A 20,246-nucleotide genomic window follows, 5' to 3' on the forward strand; every position below is an offset into this window, starting at 1 on the left:
TAAATTAAGAGCCTCTTTTCACTAATTTATGTGTCATTGTTTAATGTATGCAACTCTAGAGAGGGATGTGAAAACTCTAACAGTTCATGTTGGTAAAAGTTCTGTATATCCCTAAACTTCATTTTCTCCTACTACCGTGAAGTCATTACGTTAAATCTGTTAAATCTTAGTGACCGTCATTTTAACTCTCCCAGGACATTATCTTCACTAGAAGTGTTGTCTGTCTGGTCTGTACACTGTGTCTCATCTGTATCATTGAAAGGCAATGTGCAAACTCCAAATAGCTGAGGCCTGCATCTGTGCACCAGAGCTCTCTCTATGTAGTATTCAGGCAAAAGTTGGTGTGTTGTCTATAGATGAGATATCAAATCTCATATGAAAAAAAAGTGTCAGAATCATTGCACTTTCAGTTTGTTTAGAGTGTTTGGAGTTGTATTGCCTCATTGGAGTATATTAGAGTATAAATTTTCAGGTGAGATGTGAGGTAATTCTGACTATTTGTAGTTGTACTGATGGTTCTGGGGATTATTTTTCCCCTTAATCTTTAAAAAATCATATATTTCCCTTGCACTGTATTATTTCTGTCTGTCTCTTTCTCTTAAGTTTTCTATCTTAAATAACTCATTCTTTCATAAACCAATATCTATTGAATTATGCCAGGCACTGTGTTGGGTACCTCTACAATGGTGATGTTTTTCATGTTTTAATAGTAATAGTTCATATTTCAGAAGTGGCTATAGGTCTATGAAGGAAGAAGTGATTCAGGCATATCAAGCTTTTAATCAGTAAAACCACTGAATAAAGTTTTTAAAAAGTATTGATTTTGACTAGTGACAATTGATTATCCTCATATATTTCCATGGGAAAAGTTCACAATGGTATGGGGTTGTTTTTGCTTTGTTTTATTCACATACACCTGTTAACTTTAAGTATGCCTGTAGACAAACCACAAGGTAAACATTTTGTTGCTGTGTGTGTCTTGATGAGCTATGATTTACAAATACTGTATATGTGCTTAGGTTCCTCAGGAAGCCATCACACTTTCCTTCCCACTGTGGTTTTGGGAGCATGAAGGCGTTGCTTACTCCCTTTGTCTGGTTCACTGTATGTAGGCTGGGAGTGTCTGCTGATGTCTTGGAGTGCTGTCTCCTAGAACAGGAGGAATAAGATTGAGGTAAGGCTCAGCCTGTTTGAAATTCCTTGCCTCTTAATTATTACTGCATAAATTATATTTGAATGCTTTTTTGCTTTAATTGTTAATCTCCATTCCTATCTAGTTAAATGAAATTCTGTCCTTCGCTCTCTTCTCTATCTCTCTGTATGTATTTTGCCCAAAAATAAATGAAGAGGTTTAAAATCAAGACACTTAGATAATAAATAAATTCTTTGAAGTCTCTTTCATTTTTCCATCTGGAATATTCACTTGATCAAATAAAATGAAAACTGCTTTATTTTGTTGCTTTGAAGGCAAACTGACTGCTGAAAAATGTTTTGACTACCTCTTAGTCAGATGGATAACCTCAGAAACTCTTGGAAAGAAGGCTTAGAGTGTTTGATTTCTTTGGGAAGATTCTGAGGTGTCTAGTACAATGGAAAGAGCATGATCTTTGGGGTCATCCCATCTCTACCTCTTGCTTGCTTTTTGACCTGCGTAAGCTGTTAACCTTTCTGAGCCTTGTTTTTTAATTTAATTTAATTTTTTTCAGTCTGTGAAATGGGGTTAAAATAACCTCTGCAGGTTGTAGTGAGGACTGGAGATGAGGGCCTGGTGCTTAATGGGTGGTCAGTGCTTGCTGTTAGTAGTAGGTTGTGTATATCATTATGTGGGAGTTACTGTTCTTAGTAGTATTAGTAATAGGTGTGTGGCTGGGTGCTATGCATGGATGAGAGGTTCAGTTTCCTTGTCTGGTGAGGAAGGCAGCCTTCTGTCTACACCTGTTGGCACCCTGGACAGGTGAGAGAATTGTTGAGGTAGTCTTTATCCAGTACTGGTGGCCGGGAGTCAACACTATAAAGTCCAAGGTCATTCCTGGCACTGGTAGGTTTTTTCCTGGCAGTTTCTATGGAGAAGCCAGGAGGTAACTGTTTGGCATGTCCTTGTTTTGGGAACAGTGGGCATCCCCAGTGACAGAGTGCTGGAGTATGCCAGGCAGCATATTCTATGTGGCCCCTGATCAGAATATTTCTCTAGCTTTCTTCTGTTGGCATCATATACCTGACTTTGGTCTTTTTGCCTGGAAGGCTCCAGATGCTGGAGAGATTTGTCGTCTTTCTCTAATTTGGGCTAGTTTGATAGAATCTAGCACTCTGTTCAGAAATGTTTTTGATGAACAGAAGGTTCACAGGCTTTGTTATAGAATTGTTCAGTTTTATTTTTTCCCTGTGAGAGGGGGAAAAAAAAAGTAGAGAGAAAAATAAGTATGAGCCAGACAGAAATGATTCAAAATAACTGGCCCTAAATCTCTTCCAGTCTTCCTTAGTCAAATTCCCCCTCCGTTTGGGGTGGTCTTTAACTTCAGTTAAAAGTAAATAATACTCCCCTGGCCTCAAAATACACGAACATCTAGATCCTGATATATCTCTACTTCAACATCTCACAAAGACCTTTATGACCTGACCTCTTTGGTATCTTCCTTTCTAGTCCTCTTCTGCCACAATTCCTCTGTCACTTTTTTTTTTTATTATTATTTTTTTGTGTGTGTGCGGTACGCGGGCCTCTCACTGTTGTGACCTCTCCCGTTGTGGAGTACAGGCTCCGGACGCGCAGGCTCAGTGGCCATGGCTCACGGGCCCAGCCGCTCCATGGCATGTGGGATCTTCCCGGACCGGGGCACGAACCCGTGTCCCCTGCATCGGCAGGTGGACTCTCAACCACTGCGTCACCAGGGAAGCCCTCCTCTGTCACTTTAGGCTCCAGTTATAGTGAGCTCCTTGAATGTCCCAGCATTCTCAGGCTATTTCTCCTACTAATATTCCTCCCGTTCTAGTGCTTGTTTGACTCTTAGGCTTGAATTTACTAGGAATTCAGGCACCATCACTTAAAACTCTTCCTTGATTCTTCCCAGATTAGGCTGAATGCCTTTCCTTTGTATGGCATTGCAATCTGTGAAAGCTTCTTTCATAATCACTGTACTCTTAACTTTGGGTATTTTTGTGTGTTTTCTGTGCCTATGTTGTGACCTACGTGAGGGCAGGACCTCGTCTTGTTTAACTCTATATCCCAGTATCTAAACATTTCTGATACAGAAGTAGCTACTCAATAAATGTTTAGTGAAGAAATGAATGACCTCTGCATGTAAAATATCATGAAATCATTCCTTGTGGAGCTGGTGATGTGATGAGAGTTCTGATTTCATGGGTGCCTCAGATCCTGGCTGAAGCAGTGCTTCTGCCTTTGTATTTCCAGGTTGCTAAAAGCAATACATAATTTTGCTGTGAAAATGTGTTGCTTATTCCATATGTTTATGGTTTTGATGCTGGGGAGCTATTACTTGCTCTCTTTAGGTCTTGGCAAAAGTTTCCCTTCGAAGAGAATGTGACAGTTCTTTATGGGTATTATCTAGATCTTCCACTGGCCATTTACTGCTCTGAGCAATTTGTCCTCGTGTGAAGAACAGTGACTAGTCAGTTTGGGCTACAAGGTCTCTAGACAGCTACGTCCAGCCTGGGTGTAGGTAATGGATTTAACACTAGGATGTTGTGACTTTTGTCTGCTGATGGACTTTTTGAAGATCCAGCTGAGCTCAATGTGGCCATATTCAGGATATAAGATCATTTGCCCAAACTTTATTTAGGAATTTGAACTCAGTGATTATGAAATTATCTGTATTAGTCCTTTGTTCAGCCTAATACTGTACTAACACTGAAATTGATATACTAGTTCTTTGTTAGGAAGCTCTGTGTTCTGAGTTATTAACCTAGAAGTAATGGAATTGTGCCAATTCATTTAGTCACCCTCTTGGTTCTTCTTAGTGGTAAAATAACTTGAGAATATACTACCTAAATTACTTTGAATTAATTTTCATGGTTGATCAGACCACATAGGAATCCCATTGTCCAGGTGTAAGAAACTCTATTGAAGCCTACCTAATGCGGTTATTCTTTCATGTAGGTGACAAACAGACTGAAGAAAAGGAAAGCATGAAAAGTAACTGTAGTTAAAGATAAAAATTGACATGAGATAAAAAGGAAAACTGAGACAAAGCATAAGGCACTTTAAATGTGGCAAGCAACTGTTAAATTGAAATTTGTGAGCAGTGTTGAAATCTTGTGAAGAAAATTGTTATATAGGTTAAAAGCAATAAAAACATGGACAATTTCAGCCAGCATAGGCACATTGAAGGTGCTAGCACCCATTTATGGTTTTATAGCACCATTGATGAAAGTGATATATAGGTAGAATTGAAAAATGTTTGCTTTACTATGATAAGTATACGTATACCTTTCATATGTATGATATTATTGTTTTATAAAACACTTTGATGTACATTTTACTTTACTACATCCTCCCAGCAACACTGTTAGGCAGATATCCCCATTTTATAGATGAAGAAGCAAACACAAAGAGGTGAAGTGGCTTGCTTTCAAGTTCACAAAGACAATAAAAAAAGGTGGGACTTGATGCCAGGTTTTCTAAGTTTAGGGCCTTTTTTAACGTCCTCATGAGATATTCTTAGGGCTTCAGTTTGGGGGTTACAGTCACTCCTTATTCCAGGCTTCTGGCCAGTAGAGGATACACACAAAGAAGGTAGTGCCACACAGGGAGTAGAGCTTCTGCTCTATTAACAGCAGCCTAGTAACTCTGCAAGAGCTGGGTGTGGGGGGAACCTAGATGGAGCCTCCACCTTCCTCACAGATCCCTTACGGGTTATGAGAAACACCCAAAACCAGGTGGAGAGTTTTTGCCCTTGAAGCCCAGTGACACAAATTGGGATCTTCCTCCTAATGTGATGATGTTTAGAAATTGGAAGAAAAATGGAAATTTGGGAAAGAATCCTTTAAGTGTGATTCTGGATTGAGCTTAGGCTCTTTGTTCTCATTGTGCCATCCACTCTCACTGTCTTCCCCCACCCTATCTCTCTACCTTTCTCTTCTCTACTATTTCACCCACCTCCCACCTTAGTTTGGATGCTGGTTTGCCATGGTCCACAGTTACGTTGCTGCCCTCCCCAGGTCTGAGAACCTGCTTGAACCTTTGCACTCTGCCAGTTGCCAACCCTGAATTCTCTCCCCTGGCTTCTTTCGCTGCCCCTAGGCTGCCCAGTGTTTCTGGGGAGTCAGGAAAATGGGCTGCTTTGGTTGTCAGCAGTTCCCACTGCCTCACTTCAGTTGAGCTGTCTCTGCCCTTCCGGGTGCTCTTGTGCTGCATTCTCAGGGTCCCAGTTCCCACAGCAGCTGCTTGCACGTTTTGCAAGGCTGTTTTTCCCTCAGGCCCTAGACCTGCTCTCTGTCTGCCTCATTCTTGACCTGTGACTTCACTTTAGGGCTTGTGCTCACTAAATTTTTCCCCTTTCCTTTCTATTATGGCACTTTCATTACTCTTGCTTTTGGAAATTCCTTGACTTTTTTCCTGATTATGCAAGTAATATATGACCACAGTAAAATTCAGGCATTTTTATTTTTTTTTAATTTTATTTATTTTTTTAAAGTTTTTTCAGTTTACCCTTCCCCCTCCCAGGAGGCATTTTTAAATAAGGAAAGGAACCCATAATCCCATGTCTCAATGTTAACCACTATCATGAATTTGGTTTATATATATCCACACTTTTTTCCACTGTGTATGCTGACATGGATGTATTTGTGCTTCTGTATGTGTGTGAGATAAAGTAATTCCTTTTTACAGAAATGGAATAACAGTATATCTACTTTTCTATAATTTGCTTTCTGTCTTCATTTAATGCCTTTATTTTGGGCATTTTCCCATGTTTCGGACACATATCTATCTTTTAATAGTTACGTAGTTAATTTCTATCAATTTTCCTAGTCCCCTGGTGATAGCCATTTGTTTCTTTTTCTCTGCAGTTACAAGCATCCTTGTAAATATATCTTCGTATCTTCTGTACTCCGTATACTTCTTAGGATAAATTCCTACAAGTGGAGTTTCTGTGTCAAAAGTTATGCATGTTTAAAATTTTACTAGATATTATCACATAACTTTTTTTTTTTGTTTTTTGCGGTATGTGGGCCTCTCACTGTTGTGGCCTCTCCTGTTGCGGAGCACAGGCTCCAGGCGCGCAGGCCATGGCTCACAGGCCTAGCCGCTCCGCGGCATGTGGGACCTTCCCGGACCAGCCCGTGTCCCCTGCATCGGCAGGCGGACTCTCAACCACCACGCCACCAGGGAAGCCCTGTCACATAACTTTTGAAAGATTATATCAATTTATATTTCTCCTCTAACACTGAACATTGTCAATAAATTTAATCTTTGACAATTAAAACCTAGATAACTTTTATTTACATTTCCTTAAATGTAAGTGATGAGCATCTTTTCATGTTTTTGTTTCATATAAAGATTGATCAATTAATTAATTGATTACTCAGTTATCTTCTTTCTAGCATCTTCCTATTCTCCCTCCCTCCCCTTTTTGTTTTTACCTACATACAAGGTAGAACCATAGTAACTTGACCTCTAATGCCATCCTAGCCCTCTCCTTCCTGTCCCTTTTATCTAAAATGCAGTTTTACTGCCATTTCCTCACTACTTGCTTTATCTATATCTCTTAATCCTTTGTGGTCTGGCTTCTGGTCCTGTTTTTCTCCTGAATACTATCTCTGAGTGAATTCCTTGTTGCCCAGACAAAAATGTTTTTCTTGATGTTTGTTCTCCCTTGTTTTGACTAATTCCCCATTCCCTACCATCTTTGCAGGGAGGGAAGCTGCATATGAGTGGACTTTTTATTATGGAAAATTTCAAACATACAACAGCAGGGAGTATAGTATAATGAACCCCATGGACCCATCACTCAATTTCAATAGTGACCAATATTTCCCCAATTTTTTCTTTCAATTGTCCTTCCCACCTTTTTTTGCTGTTATTGGCATATTTTAAAGGTAAATCTCAGACTTTGTCACTGAGTGTGTGTCTCTAACTAATAAGAATATTTTTTTTCTTAAACACCATTACCTTGCCATTTTCTACCCTGATAAAAATTAACATTTCCTTAATAGTGAGGACTTGATATTTAATCCTGTCTCTGATACCTGCTGTTTAACTTGGGCAATTTTTAAACTTGTTTTCTCATCTTGAAATGCAGTGAGATAATGATGATAATGCTGCCTAATAGGGTGGTTGTGAAGTTACCTCATTTATTCCCATATGAAGTGCTTAGCACTGTGCTTTACCTACGTGGGAGCTCAAACATTTTTTGCATTTACTCTGTCTTCATCTATCCATTCATTCAGCAGATATTTATGGAACACATATCTGTCAGCTGAAGAGGAGACACTGACCTTGGCTTCTAAGATTCTGCACTGTCCTGATTCTCTGCCTGCCTCTCAGATGTTTAAAAACCCCTTCCTTTTTCCTCCTGGATGTGGATGTAACCCAGGTTTGTTGTTTTTCCTTTTCTATTCCCTCTGTAGTCTGACCCTCAGAAATCTAGCTCTTTCACTCCCACCACTTCAGGCTATCCAAGTGACTCAATTCTATAACCCTGGTTTCTTTACCAAGCAACAAACCCACATTTCGTCCTGGCTTTTAGACATGTCTTTCTGGTCATGGGAATGAGTGTAAAGTGCCCTGAACTGAGTCTGCCCACCAGGGCTTCACTCAATCTTGCCACTAACTCCATGGCTTGGGCAGTTCAGTCACCTCTCTTGATCTTGGTGTCCTCAGTCAGAAGGATGGTAGGGCTGGATTAGAGTCTGAAGTCCTGTGCAGCTTTAAAATCCTCTCAGCTGTGAGAAGGTGGTTTCAAAAATGTCTTGCTCAGCATATGTGGGACCACATGCATCATTCTACTCCCCAAACAAGTTTCTGGCCTTTCCCATCTGGCCTCTCTCAGGATATCCAGGCTTCATCCTATGGCTTTTCCCTTTCATTTGTCTTCAACATAGGGCCAGTTATCTTGTGGCTAGTTCTTCAGTTAATCCTGACTCCTGGCTCTTCCAGAAACATACATTTAGCACTTTTCAGCTTTGTGTCTGTATTCACATTGTTTTCTTTGGCTGTCCTATTCACATTGTTTCTCCTGAACCTGTGTTCTTGCCGATTGAATTTCTGACCATCTTTCTAGACTAAGTTCAGGTGACAGCTTCATCCACATTGGAAGTGAGTCCTCCCTCTTCTGACTCTCATGACTGGCAGTGCATCAGTAACATTTTACAGTATGCCTGGTGCTTCAGCTATTTGTGTGTGTTAAGCTTTTCTTCCCTCCTAGTGTAATCTTCTTGAGGATAGATACCACGTTTACACTGCGTGTAATTTTGCATCCTACAGTGTCCAGCACAATTCTTTGTACTAAGAGTTTGCAATAAATACTGATTGAATAAGTGACTGAGCTAAAGTAGACTTTGCTTCAAGTTAAGAACACTTAAGGAAATGCTTTTATTTTATTTATTTTTTATTTTTTTGCGGTACGTGGGCCTCTCACTGTTGTGGCCTCTCCCGTTATGGAGCACAGGCTCCAGACGCACAGGCCCAGCGGCCATGGCTCACGGGTCTAGCCGCTCCTCAGCATGTGAGATCTTCCCGGACCGGGGCACGAACCCGTGTCCCCTGCATCGGCAGGCGGACTCTCAACCACTGCACCCCAGGGAAGCCCTTTATTTATTTTTTAATAAATTTATTTATTTATTTACTTTTGGCTGCATTGGGTCTTCGTTGCTGCACGCAGGCTTTCTCTAGTTGTGGTGAGTGGGGGCTACTCTTCATTGCAGTGCGCGGGCTTCTCGTTGCGGTGGCTTCTTTTGTTGCGGAGCACGGGCTCTAGGCGCGTGGGCTTCAGTAGTTGAGGCACGCAGGCTCTAGAGCGCAGACTAAGTAGTTGTGGTGCAAGGACTTATTTGCTCCACGGCATGTGGGATCTTCCCGGACCAGGGCTCGAACCCATGTCCCCTGCATTGGCAGGTGGATTTTTAACCACTGCGCCACCAGGGAAGCCCAAGGAAATGTTTTTAAACCTAAAAGGCCGAGCTTGTGAAATGGTACTAATTCAGGTACTAATTCCTTGAACTCAAAATTCAAAGAATCCTCTGCTTTCCTGTCCTATCTCAGAGTTGAGAAGATTTTCCAACTCTTTGGGTAATACAGCTTAGCTTCTCCAAAGCATAGCTGGTCATACTACATACTGTCATCATGGAGTAGCTAAAGGTAATCACCAACATTAATTGAAAGCTAACTTACTGTGTGCTAGGCAATATGCTAATTATTTTTTTCACTTAATTAAAAAAGAAATCTTACATATGTACTGTTATTCTTCTCATTTTATAAAGAAAGAAATCTAGGTTTAGAGAAATTAAGTAACTTCTTTAGTATTCCTTAGATACAAAGTGGCAGTGCTGGGACTCTGACCCAGGCCATCTCGTCCCAGAGCCTTTATTCTTCACTGGTGTGCTGCTTTCCTGTCCAAAGCATGTTTACTACCAGTTGGCTCTTTTATGTTTATTTTCTAGCACTTATCAAATACCTTGCATGGATTTTTTCATTTCTCCCCACCAAACCAGCTATCCCTCTACTGTTCTTTCTGATTTTGGTGAAGGGTATGACAGACTTCAAGCCTCAGATTCATATATAATTTTTCCTTTTCCTTCCTGTGACTTTTCCTTGTTAATGCCTTACCCCTTCTCCACTCTTTCTGGTTTCTTTCCTCTTAACCCAGGGCCTCCAGGTATAGTCCTGGATTATGATGGTTGATTTTCCTTCCTTCCTTCTCTCATTTTTATAGTCCTTCTGAAAGGGTTGTCTATCACCCATTTCTCTCCAGTTAAAAATCCTTCTGCTGTTCCTGTAGCTGGGGTTCCTAAAGCCAGTTTTCAAATAGTGCTCCACATAGTTACCAGTGTTCTTTTTTTTTTTTTTTTTTTTTTTATTTATTTGGTTGCATCAGGTCTTAGTTGAGGCAGGCAGGCTCCTTAGTTGTGGCATGCATGTGGGATCTAGTTCCCTGAACAGGGATTGAACCCGTGTGGAATCTTAACCACTGCGCCACTAGGGAAGTCCCACCGGTGTTCTTTTTAAATTGGGAATTCAGATGATGCCACTTCCCTGCTTGAGATCCTTTAGTGGCTCCCACTGGGGGCACATGGACTGTGGGAAGGATTGCATGGAGACAGATACTGAGGCCACTTCTGAGCTCAGCAGAGAAGGGCTCGATGGCATAATAGTTATGTCTGCCAGAGGTGCAGACAGGAGAGTGGTGCCAAGTGCCACATATTTGCCAATTTTTATATAAGACGAAGTTCAGACTCCTAAACAAAGTCCTCCAGAGACTGCTGGATCAAGATCTGGCCTGTCTTCTTCTCACAGTTTCCCCATTTACTCCCCCAGCCTCTATTCCTATGGAACTGTACTTCTGCATATGTCATTACCTCTCTCTGAATGACTTCATCAGTCTCTTCTTTTTTTTTTTCTTTTTGAATTTTATACAGCAGGTTCTTATTAGTTATACACTTTATACGTATTAGTGTATACATGTCAATCCCAATCTCCCAATTCATCACATCACTGCCCCACCCCACCCCCGCCACTTTCCCCCCTTGGTGTCCATATGTTTGTTCTCTACATCTGTGTCTCTATTTCCATCAGTCTCTTTTTAAGGAAAGAAGACATTGTCCTTTGACGTTCAGATCTGTTGCCTCCTCTGGGAAGTCTTCACCAGCCTTTCCAGGCAAAATTATTTCCTTCTCTGTCCTGTAGAACCTTTTCCTTCCTCCCTCCCTCCCTTCCTTTGAAATATAATTCACATACCATAAATTTCCACCATTTTAAAGTGTTTTAATTCAGTGATTTTTAGTATATTCACAAGGTTATGCAACCATCACCACTATATAATTCCAGAACATTTCCTTTCTTTTTTTTGTTTTTGTTTTTTGATTAATTATTTTATTTATTTATTTTTGGCTGCGTTGGGTCTTCGTTGCTGCGCGCGGGCTTTCTCTAGTTGCTGCAAGCGGGGGTTACTGTTCGTTGTGATGTGTGGGCTTCTCATTGTGGTGGCTTCTCTTGTTGTGAGCATGCGCTCTAGGCACACAGGCTTCAGTAGTTGTGGCACGTGGACTCTAGAGCGCAGGCTCAGAAGTTGTCACCCATGGGCTTAGTTGCTCCTCGGCATGTGGGATCTTCCCAGACCAGGGTTCGAACACGTGGCCCCTGCATTGGCAGGCGGATTCTTAATCATTGTGCCTCCAGGCAAGTCCCAAAACATTTCTTTTCTGCAAAAAGAAACTTGTACTCATTAAGCGGCCACTCCCTAATTCTTCCTTCCCCCTACCCACAGGTAACCACTAATCTACTTTCTGTTTCAATGGTTTTGCCTATTCTGGGCATTTCAGATAAATGGAATCATATAGTATGTGGCCTTCTGTGACTGGTTTGTTTCACTTAGCATAATGTTTTCAAGTTTGCCCATGCTGTAGCATGCGTTAGTACTTCCTTCCCTTTTATTGCTCGATAATATTCCACTCTATGGATATGCTACATTCTGTTTATCTAGTCATCAACTTTAGTCATATGTTATACTTACCAGATTGCTCATCTTACGTGTTTATGTATCTGTGTCAGTTGACTGGATGATTCCTGGAGGGCTCCAGCCATCACTCTGTGACCAGGGTTCTCTCATCTCTGTATCTTTAGTACCTACCAGTACTGGTCAATACTAGGTGCTTAATCAGTACTTACTTATTTTATTTTTTAATAAATTTACTTATTTATTTATTTTTGGCTGCATTGGGTTTTTGTTGCCGTGAGCGGCTTTCTCTACTTGTGGCACGTGGGCTTCTCATTGCGTGGCTTCTCTTGTTGCGGAGCACAGGCTCTAGGCATGAGGGCAACAGTAGTTGTGGCATGCAGGCTCAGTAGTTGTGGCTCGTGGGCTCTAGAGCACAGGCTTAGTAGTTGTGGCACATGGGCTTAGTTGCTCCATGGCATGTGGGATCTTCACGGACCAGGGCTCGAACCTGTGTCTCCTGCATTGGCAGGTGGATTCTTAACCACTGTGCCACCAGGGAAGTCCCAATCAGTACTTATTGATGAATCATTTTATCTCCCTTTCCAGAAAACCGGACACTTTCTGCCTTTTCAGTGCACCTCAGATCCAAGTCATGACTCCTGTGTGGAATGTCTTCTCCTCACCGCATCACTTGTCTAATTCTGCCTTGCTTCAGGGGTTGCCTCAAGGTTTGCCTCCTCCGGGCTTCTCATTGCGGTGGCTTCTCTTGTGAGCACACGCTCTAGGCGCGCAGGCTTCGGTAGTTGTGGTGCATGGGCTCTAGAGTGCAGGCTCAGTAGTTGTCGCCCATGGGCTTAGTTGCTTTATTAAGTGCTTAATGCACTTAATAAAGTGCATTTATTAAGGCACTTAATAAATGTAATCTTACCTATGTCCTTAAGTAGATTGACACTAAGCCTAACAACACTAAGATTCCCTTTTTTCACTCCCAATAAAAAGGTGCTTTAATTTTTTAATGGAATTATAGCTAACATTTTACCTTGCTTAAATTGCAGAAGGAAGAAAAAGAGAGTAAGAAATAATGATTGATTGATTGATTTTAATATTTATTTATTTGGCTGCACCGGGTTGTTTTTGCGGCATGCGGGATCTTCATTGCTGCTTGCGGGATCTTTAGTTGCGGCATGTGGGATCTAGTTCCCTGACCAGGGATCGAACCTGGGCCCCTGCATTGGGAGTGCAGAGTCTTAACCACTGGACCACTGGGGAAGTCCCCAGAGATAATGATTTAAGTAGTGGGGTAATTTATACTCACCATTTTACTCCGTGAGTACCCAAAGGCAGTGGATGCAGTCAGTGTTGTTAGTTAATAAGATTGACAAAACTTATAAATGTAAAGAATTCTTGACCATTGGCAGAAGAGAAATTGTTTAGGTGGTGTGGTGATGAGTTGGTAAGTATTCAACGGTGAGGGGATGGGGAGGAAGAATTGAGGGCCAATGAAGAATTGCTGAACTGGTCCAAGCAGCAAGATACGCGAGAGGTTTAATTTCTGAATATTATACCCTTTTGGAAATATTTTTGGTATATACATCTACAGGAATACATACATAAAACTATTCATACTGTATTTATATGTGGACAATAGAAAAGGCTTTTCAAGGGTGACTTTAACTATTGATGATCTTTTTTTTTTTTTTTTTTTTTTTTGTGGTACATGGGCCTCTCACTGTTGTGGCCTCTCCCGTTGTGGAGCACAGGCTCTGGACGTGCACGCTCAGTGGCCATGGCTCACGGGCCCAGCCGCTCCGCAGCATGTGGGATCTTCCCAGACCAGGGCACAAACCCATGTTCCCTGCATCGGCAGGCGGACTCTCAATGACTGTGCCACCAGGGAAGCCCTGATGATCTTTTTTACGTGCTGCTTTATGCCCTCATGTGAGCCCTGGCTAAGATGGGGTCCTTGTAATAGATACCCAGTGAACTTTTGTTGGCAGTGTGAGAGCTTGCCCTGTTGGTCACTGGATATGGCTATGGATAAAAGCAGTCACAGCCTGAAAAATATGATGCAGCTCAGGAGGGGGATGAGGTCAAACAGGATTTGTTCACTGATGGTTTGATTTTGTGGAGAGAGAATACATGTATAAAGATACTGATTTTACAGTTATAAAGTCCTATCTATTACTGTAAAACAAAAGAATAAAGAAGAAAGTAATAAGTTTTTTGGTAAAACTATCACTCAGATAAAAATGGTTAACCTTTTGGTGCATTTCTTTCTTGTCTTTTTTTCCCCCATGCATATATAAATACTTGCACATGTGTAATTCTATTTTTAAAATTGGGATCTAAATATTTATAAGTTTTTTGCACTTTTTATACAACATTATATTGTAAAAATGGTCTTGAAAATCTTCCCCTGAATTGCTCTACTGTATCTATTTTATGTTCTCAGAAAAACTTTTCCTCTAATAGGTCAGAAACCTCTTTGGCAGAGCCATCTGTTTCATATATTAATAGATTTTTTCATGACCCTCACCAGGTCTGTCTTGCAAGCTCTGGTTAGGGCAAATTAGAATTCACTGATTGACCCAATCGGTGCTCTCAGTACAGATTCCTCTATCAGAGACTTGTGACCTGGTCTCATCTGTCAGCTGGGCCCTGTTAGACTTGCCCTTCATCTACTGACTCTGCAGTCGATATTTCAGATTAAACGTTTAAAAAAAAAAAAACATTTTAGATGTTTAGAGGACGGCTTGTGGGTTTTTTGTTGTTGTTTGTTTTGTTTTTAATCAAAACCATGTGCTCTGGCAGCATCTTAAAGAACAATTCCATGTCAAGGGCATTTTGGCAAGTTTTTCTCCTTTGAAGATTCATTTCTGTTAATATTTCATAAGTGAAAGTAGGAAGTAATACCTTATGACATGTATAATCAGTACATTCCTTATAAGAAATCAAATGTGTGAAACAATGGCAGCATCAATAAATTAGCCTGTTGAAGTGGAAACTCTTTTTCACATTTACTGTGTTTGAATTTTGTCTCCATTGATATTCTTCCTTCCCCAGGTTATATCTCTCCAGCTGCCTAACCTCTCATAAGGAATCTTGAATCTTAAGCTGAATAGAGCATTTAGTTCATACTGCTTACATAAATCTTACCTTTGGCATAGCAGGGAGAATATCTACGTTCCAGATACTTTTCATTTAGTAACTTTGGTGTCTTACACTTGGTAACTTTTGCCTCACCTGACTGCTTCAGAACTGGTACATTCTAAAGCCTTCCTTGGTTCCCTTCTTGAGCTATGGGTTGGCCTTTTGGTGTGGGTTATTCCGGCTCTCTCCATGTCTTTACTTCCCTACTATTTTATCCACTCATTGTTTGTAGACTTGGTTTATCCAGTTTTGTCTGGGAGGAATGCCTGTTTTCTGGGCTTGGGGCCAATTTTTACTTAACTTTTGGGTAAAACTACAGTATCCCAGCTGCTATTTCCAGAGATGAGCTCTCTGAAACCAGTTTTATTTGTTTAGAAACCAGATAGCACATATTATGGTGGAAGATGTTACACACATTTTAGAAATAAAAATAGGCTCTCCCTAAATGGGACATCGGTTGCCTGTATGATAACCAACACATGGATGTGTATTGTACAATTTCAGCTACCAGCCAGGACTTCAGGTGGGCTGGAGCTGTGGTAAGGCTATAGTGTTTTCATGAGAGACACTGTAAAATAAGCTTCACATCTACATAGGATTTGTTTGTGTTGTGTTAAGTTATTGAGTCCTTATTATGTTACTGTTTTATATGCTGCATGAATACTTGCAGCACCTGAAGTATAGGTGTCATTACCCCAAATGAGGAAAAGGTAAATTTGCTCTGGTTAAATGGCACCATTAACTAGGGTCTCTCTTGACATCTAAGAGTTCCCACTCCATGATATACTTGTTGCCTCTTCAGCAGTGCTGATAGTAAAAGCTGGGCTATATTGTAGCATCTGGCCTCCAGTCTGGGTTGGTGTCTGAGGAGGAAGTGACAGCAGCACCATAGGCCCTGGTTAGGGAAACCTGGAAGAGAAGTCTTATGTGTCTTTTTCACCTGAAGAATAGTAACCCACTAGCCCTGTTTATTTTACCTCCTAAATAGTTCTCAAATCTGGCCTTTCCTCTGGCTTTTTTACTGGCTATTTCCTGTCTTCTCTTATTCCATCTTACAATTTCCTCCAGCAAATATTTCTTCCAGACCATGTTTTGGATACTTACAATGTGCTAAATACTGAACTGTGTAATTTCACAGTACAGTTTACATTTATATTATATTCTTTCACCACCTCATTCTCTTAATAATCCTTGAAGGTAAGGGGTACCTCCACTTTACAGGTGAGGAATCTGTGGCCCAGAGAGATTGACTTGCCTAAGGTCACACTGAAAAAATGAGTTGGGATTTCAGTTTGAAACTGCATATACCTATGCTTTTATATTCTATAACATTCTATGGTGCAGAGTGATCTTTATAAAAGACAGAGCTCGGGCTTCCCTGGTGGTACAGTGGTTGAGAGTCTGCCTGCCGATGCAGGGGACATGGGTTCGTGCCCTGGTCCAGGAAGATCCCACATGCCGCGGAGCGGCTAGGCCTGTGAGCCACGGCCTCTGAGCCTGCGCGTCCGGAGCCTGTGCTCCGCAACGGGAGAGGCCACGACAGTGAGAGGCCCGTGTACCGCAAAAAAAAAAAAAAGACAGAGCTTATCATGTTATTTTGATCTTCCTTGTAGGATAATATCCAATCTCCTTAACATATACAGGGTGCTCCGTGATCTTTGCCTTGTTGCTTTTCCAGGTTCATTTTCTACTCTTCCCCCATACTCTCTACTTTACGCTCTAGTAACACAACCTTCTTGGATTTGTTTAATTTCACATTCTGCTCTTTCTTGTCTCTCAATTATTGTTCATAGAGTTCCCTATCTTTGAACTCTTCCCTCCTCTTCTCTATTCATCTCCATTATCTCATCCCCTCTATCCCCTACCCAACTCCCCACCCCCCCACCCACCCTGCCATTACCTAACTCTGTCCAACTCTTTCTTCAAAACTCGCTTTGGGCCTCATTCCTCTTAATGCTTGATCTGACCTGACCTGTGTTTGCTCTTTATCTTTGTGTCCCCGGTAGATGGTAGTTGTTTAATACGTTTTTGTTAAGCTGAGCAGAAGTTTTGGAGTTATCACTCTCTAGAAAGAGACATTCTAGAGACCACCAAACTTTCTTCATGGTGAGCTGTTTTGTCAATTTTAATAACTTAGAGTAGGTAATGGTCAATTTCTGACATGAGGGATGTAACCTGTTATTAAAAACGTTTTTCTGATTTTAGTACTTGAATGTATTAGAACTATCTTTGTGGAACCATCTTTTTTCTCCCTTTCTTAAAAAAAAAAAATTTATTTATTTAGACTGTGCCAGGTCTTAGTTGTGGCACACGGGATCTTCGTTGCAGCATGTAGCATCTTTTAATTGCAGCACGCGGGATCTTTTCAATTGTAGCATGCAGGCTCCTAATTGCAGTACTCATGCAGGATCTAGTCCCCTGACCAGGGATCGAACCTAGGCCCCCTGCATTGGGAGCGCAGAGTCTTACCCACTGGACCACCAGGGAAGTCCTCTTTCTCCTGTTTTAAATTGGACTTCTATTGCTGTTCACTATTCTTTGTTGGCTAGTACCCTGGCTAGGAGGCTGAATCCTTAGGTAATGGATTTGGTTTCATATGGTGTATGTGCTTTCCAACTATTGGTTCTCAGTCATCATCTCTTCTGTTCTTTCTCTGAAGCTTTATAGAACAGCCTCATTCAAGATCTCAGAGCCTCTTTATGTGAGGGTACAGAGAATATGCATTTTAGTAAAAGAACTTCTTGATTTCTAAGTCATGGTTTTTACACATCACCACTCCCCTGCCCCCTTGTGTTTATCACCAGAGTCAGCAGTTCGAATGTAGAATACCATGACATTTGCTTCGTCACTTCACTGAGAAGCGTTTATTCCTTTTAAACTCTTTTCTGTGTGTAAGCATTCAGTAGTATCTTTAGTGAGTTTTAACTGATTGTTAAGTCTGCACATAATGAAAGTATTGACTTTCCCTGACATTGGAAAAGGCCCAGATATGGGAGGATTAGTTATTAGGTGGCAGAGTATCAGCTTGTCCTCTACAGATCATGATCCCTTTTTCTTTGCTGAAGTTCTGTTCACATAATTCTTTAGACATGCTATGGTTATTTTCAAATCTTCCGTAAAAATCAGTTACTTCCTGTTGTTTAGAGTCAGCTCAGAGGGAGACAACTTTTGGAAAGCAAAATTAAATAATTGATTCAGTTACTGATGGGCTTTTCAGAGTTTGTCCACTGGCTATAGCATCTTTATCCGAGTGTTAATGCGTTATATAGATACGAGCCTTCTGAAGTAGTTGAAACTGCTACCAGGATCCGGTAAGAACTCAGGTTCTTACCACAGGTCAGGAGTATCTTGCCCAAAGCAGTGAAGCAATTTGTCTGTCTGTGTTACACAGGAAAACAACAAATGCCCACTGTGGTGTGGGCCCCAGTTAGCAGAATGCAGTAGATTTGGGGTCCTCCTTTATATGTAACTGAAGATATTGATTTGTTGTCTAGGATGCCTAACCAAATATAGAGTAAGGACTTAGAAATAGAGGGATTACCTCAGAAGTATAAGTGGGGCTCTTGGTGTCTGCCCTTTCCTTTAATCCTCTAAAAAAGAGGCTAATTAATTTTATTAGGATTCAGTAAATCATAGATATGTATGGCTTCTTGGGTAAACCATATATAGCCTGTTGAAGAAACTAGGCCAGGTGTGATGTTATAATAGGGAGAAAAAAGAATTTAAAGGGTACAGTCACAGCTTTGTGGGAGCATGTAGTATATGTTATTTGTATGTTTATAATAGGATGCTATTAAGAAACACATGAGGATCATGTGTTTGATTCCTTTTTACAAATCTAAATGAGGGAAGCTTTTTTTTTTAATATTTATTTATTTGGCTGCACCGGATCTTCGTTGTTGGCATGCAGGATCTTTAGTTGTGGCATGAGGGATCTTTTTAGTTGAGGTGTGCAGGATCTAGTTCTCTGACCCGGGATGAAACCCGGGCCCCCTGCATTGGGAGTGTGGAGTCTTAACCACTGGACCACCAGGGAAGTCCAGCGGGAAGCTTTATTTCTTCCCATTTTGTTGATGATAATGGAGGGTGTGGGACACCTGAAGGCAGTGTCTAGAGATGAGAACAAAGAGGACTTTTCAGTCCTGTACAGCACAGTCTGATTGCCAGTCTCAGATGCTTTGGGAAGCCTACATAAGTTGCCAGGATTGAGCTTCATGAACATGTATAAAGATTGAGCCTCCTCAGTCTCAGATTCTTTTCTGTTGAGATTCAGACCTTTTGTCTATAGGGTTGCTTAACACCAGTGCCCATGGGTCCCCCGTCTCTTGTTTTTAAGGAAAGGAGGCTTTTTTTTTTTTTTTTGGCTGCTGTGGGTCTTCATTGCTGCACTTGGGCTTTCTCTAGTTGCGGCGAGCGGGGGCTACTCTTCATTGCAGTGCACAGGCTTCTCATTGTGGTGGCTTCTCGTTGCGGAGCACGGGCTCTAGGCACGTGGGCTTCAGTAGTTGTGGCACGTGGGCTCAGTAGTTGTTGCTCGCGGGCACTAGAGCAGAGAATAGCCTTATGTCCTTCTGTTGCATTCCTGCAAGGATGTTCTCCCTTCACAGTATAGGTAGATTTTTAGGAATCTGACCCTCTTGGCTCTTGCTTTTGTATGATTAGTCCCTCCTCTGTTTATACTTTTGAATTGTGAGCTCATCTTCAGTAAGGCTTTATCTTGGTGGTCCAGGTTGAGGTATATGCAAGAGATGTTTTACATTTATTTCTAGGCAACTAGGATGTATCACTTGCTTGGGGCCTCGGTTAGTTTTGGTTAATTTCTTGAACCACCTAGGTAAGTATGTATTTCAACCTCAAATTGGTTTGAGGGCAGACTTCTGGTTACAGACTCCCATTGGATGGATACCTTTTTTCTCCCCTCTGACCTAGATTGACACAAGATTTTATGTTGTCTTCTGTGTTGGTGGTTAGATTTTTTCTAGACCACTCTTTCATAAGAGTATAACTCTTCAACGTCCTGGCCTTATGTAGAGGTCGCAGTCCCTTCTTTTTGCTTCTTTGAGCCCAGGGTATTATCTCTTTATCCCCCTGTCCCCCATCCCATCCCCTGCAAGGCTGGCACCCTCCTCTTCTCCTAGGACTGCTGTAGTGTCAGCAGTATTTGTTTGTGTTTTCAGTTTGCCTTTCATCATTGCTCCTTGGGGATTTCTCTTACTATTTTTTGTGAAAGCAGTTGTGCATTTAGAATGGATACTTATATAATTTTATCCATACTTCTAGGTGTTTTTGCAGTGGGAGAATTTGCGGGGTCTCCCCCATTGCCAAGGGGCCAAGCAGGACACTCTTATCCAACTTGTTAGATGTACTTTGTTCATTGTGGTGCTGTCTTGTTGGTTTCCACCAGATAGTTTCTAGAGCTGTTGATCTGAAATCTTAACTCTGGTGCTGTCCTGCCTTCATGACTCTGGTATACCCAGTATTCAAGTACTC

The 20,246-nt window shown here is 41.3% G+C and overlaps 1 protein-coding gene and 1 non-coding gene across 4 annotated transcripts in view; one reads left to right on the forward strand and one right to left on the reverse strand.

Moving 5' to 3' along the window:
• The window catches only part of RAD54L2 (RAD54 like 2), an 88,079-nt gene that overhangs the window by 1,412 nt on the left and 66,421 nt on the right, over window positions 1-20,246 (forward strand). The window contains exon 2 of one of the 3 annotated variants that reach the window (XM_029244050.1): window positions 1,020-1,174. The exons of the other annotated variants lie outside the window; for them this stretch is intronic. The gene's annotated coding sequence lies outside the window, so the exon portion shown is untranslated. The remainder of the gene's footprint in view (window positions 1-1,019; window positions 1,175-20,246) is intronic. 3 annotated transcript variants of the gene reach the window in all.
• Window positions 12,804-12,875, reverse strand: TRNAG-CCC. Its single transcript has one exon. It is a non-coding gene; the product is annotated as a tRNA-Gly (tRNA).

This window comes from Monodon monoceros, unplaced genomic scaffold, assembly GCF_005190385.1.
Source record: "Monodon monoceros isolate NGI ecotype Baffin Bay Population unplaced genomic scaffold, NGI_Narwhal_1 Super_Scaffold_3, whole genome shotgun sequence".
In the NCBI taxonomy this organism is placed as follows: Eukaryota; Metazoa; Chordata; class Mammalia; order Artiodactyla; family Monodontidae; genus Monodon; species Monodon monoceros.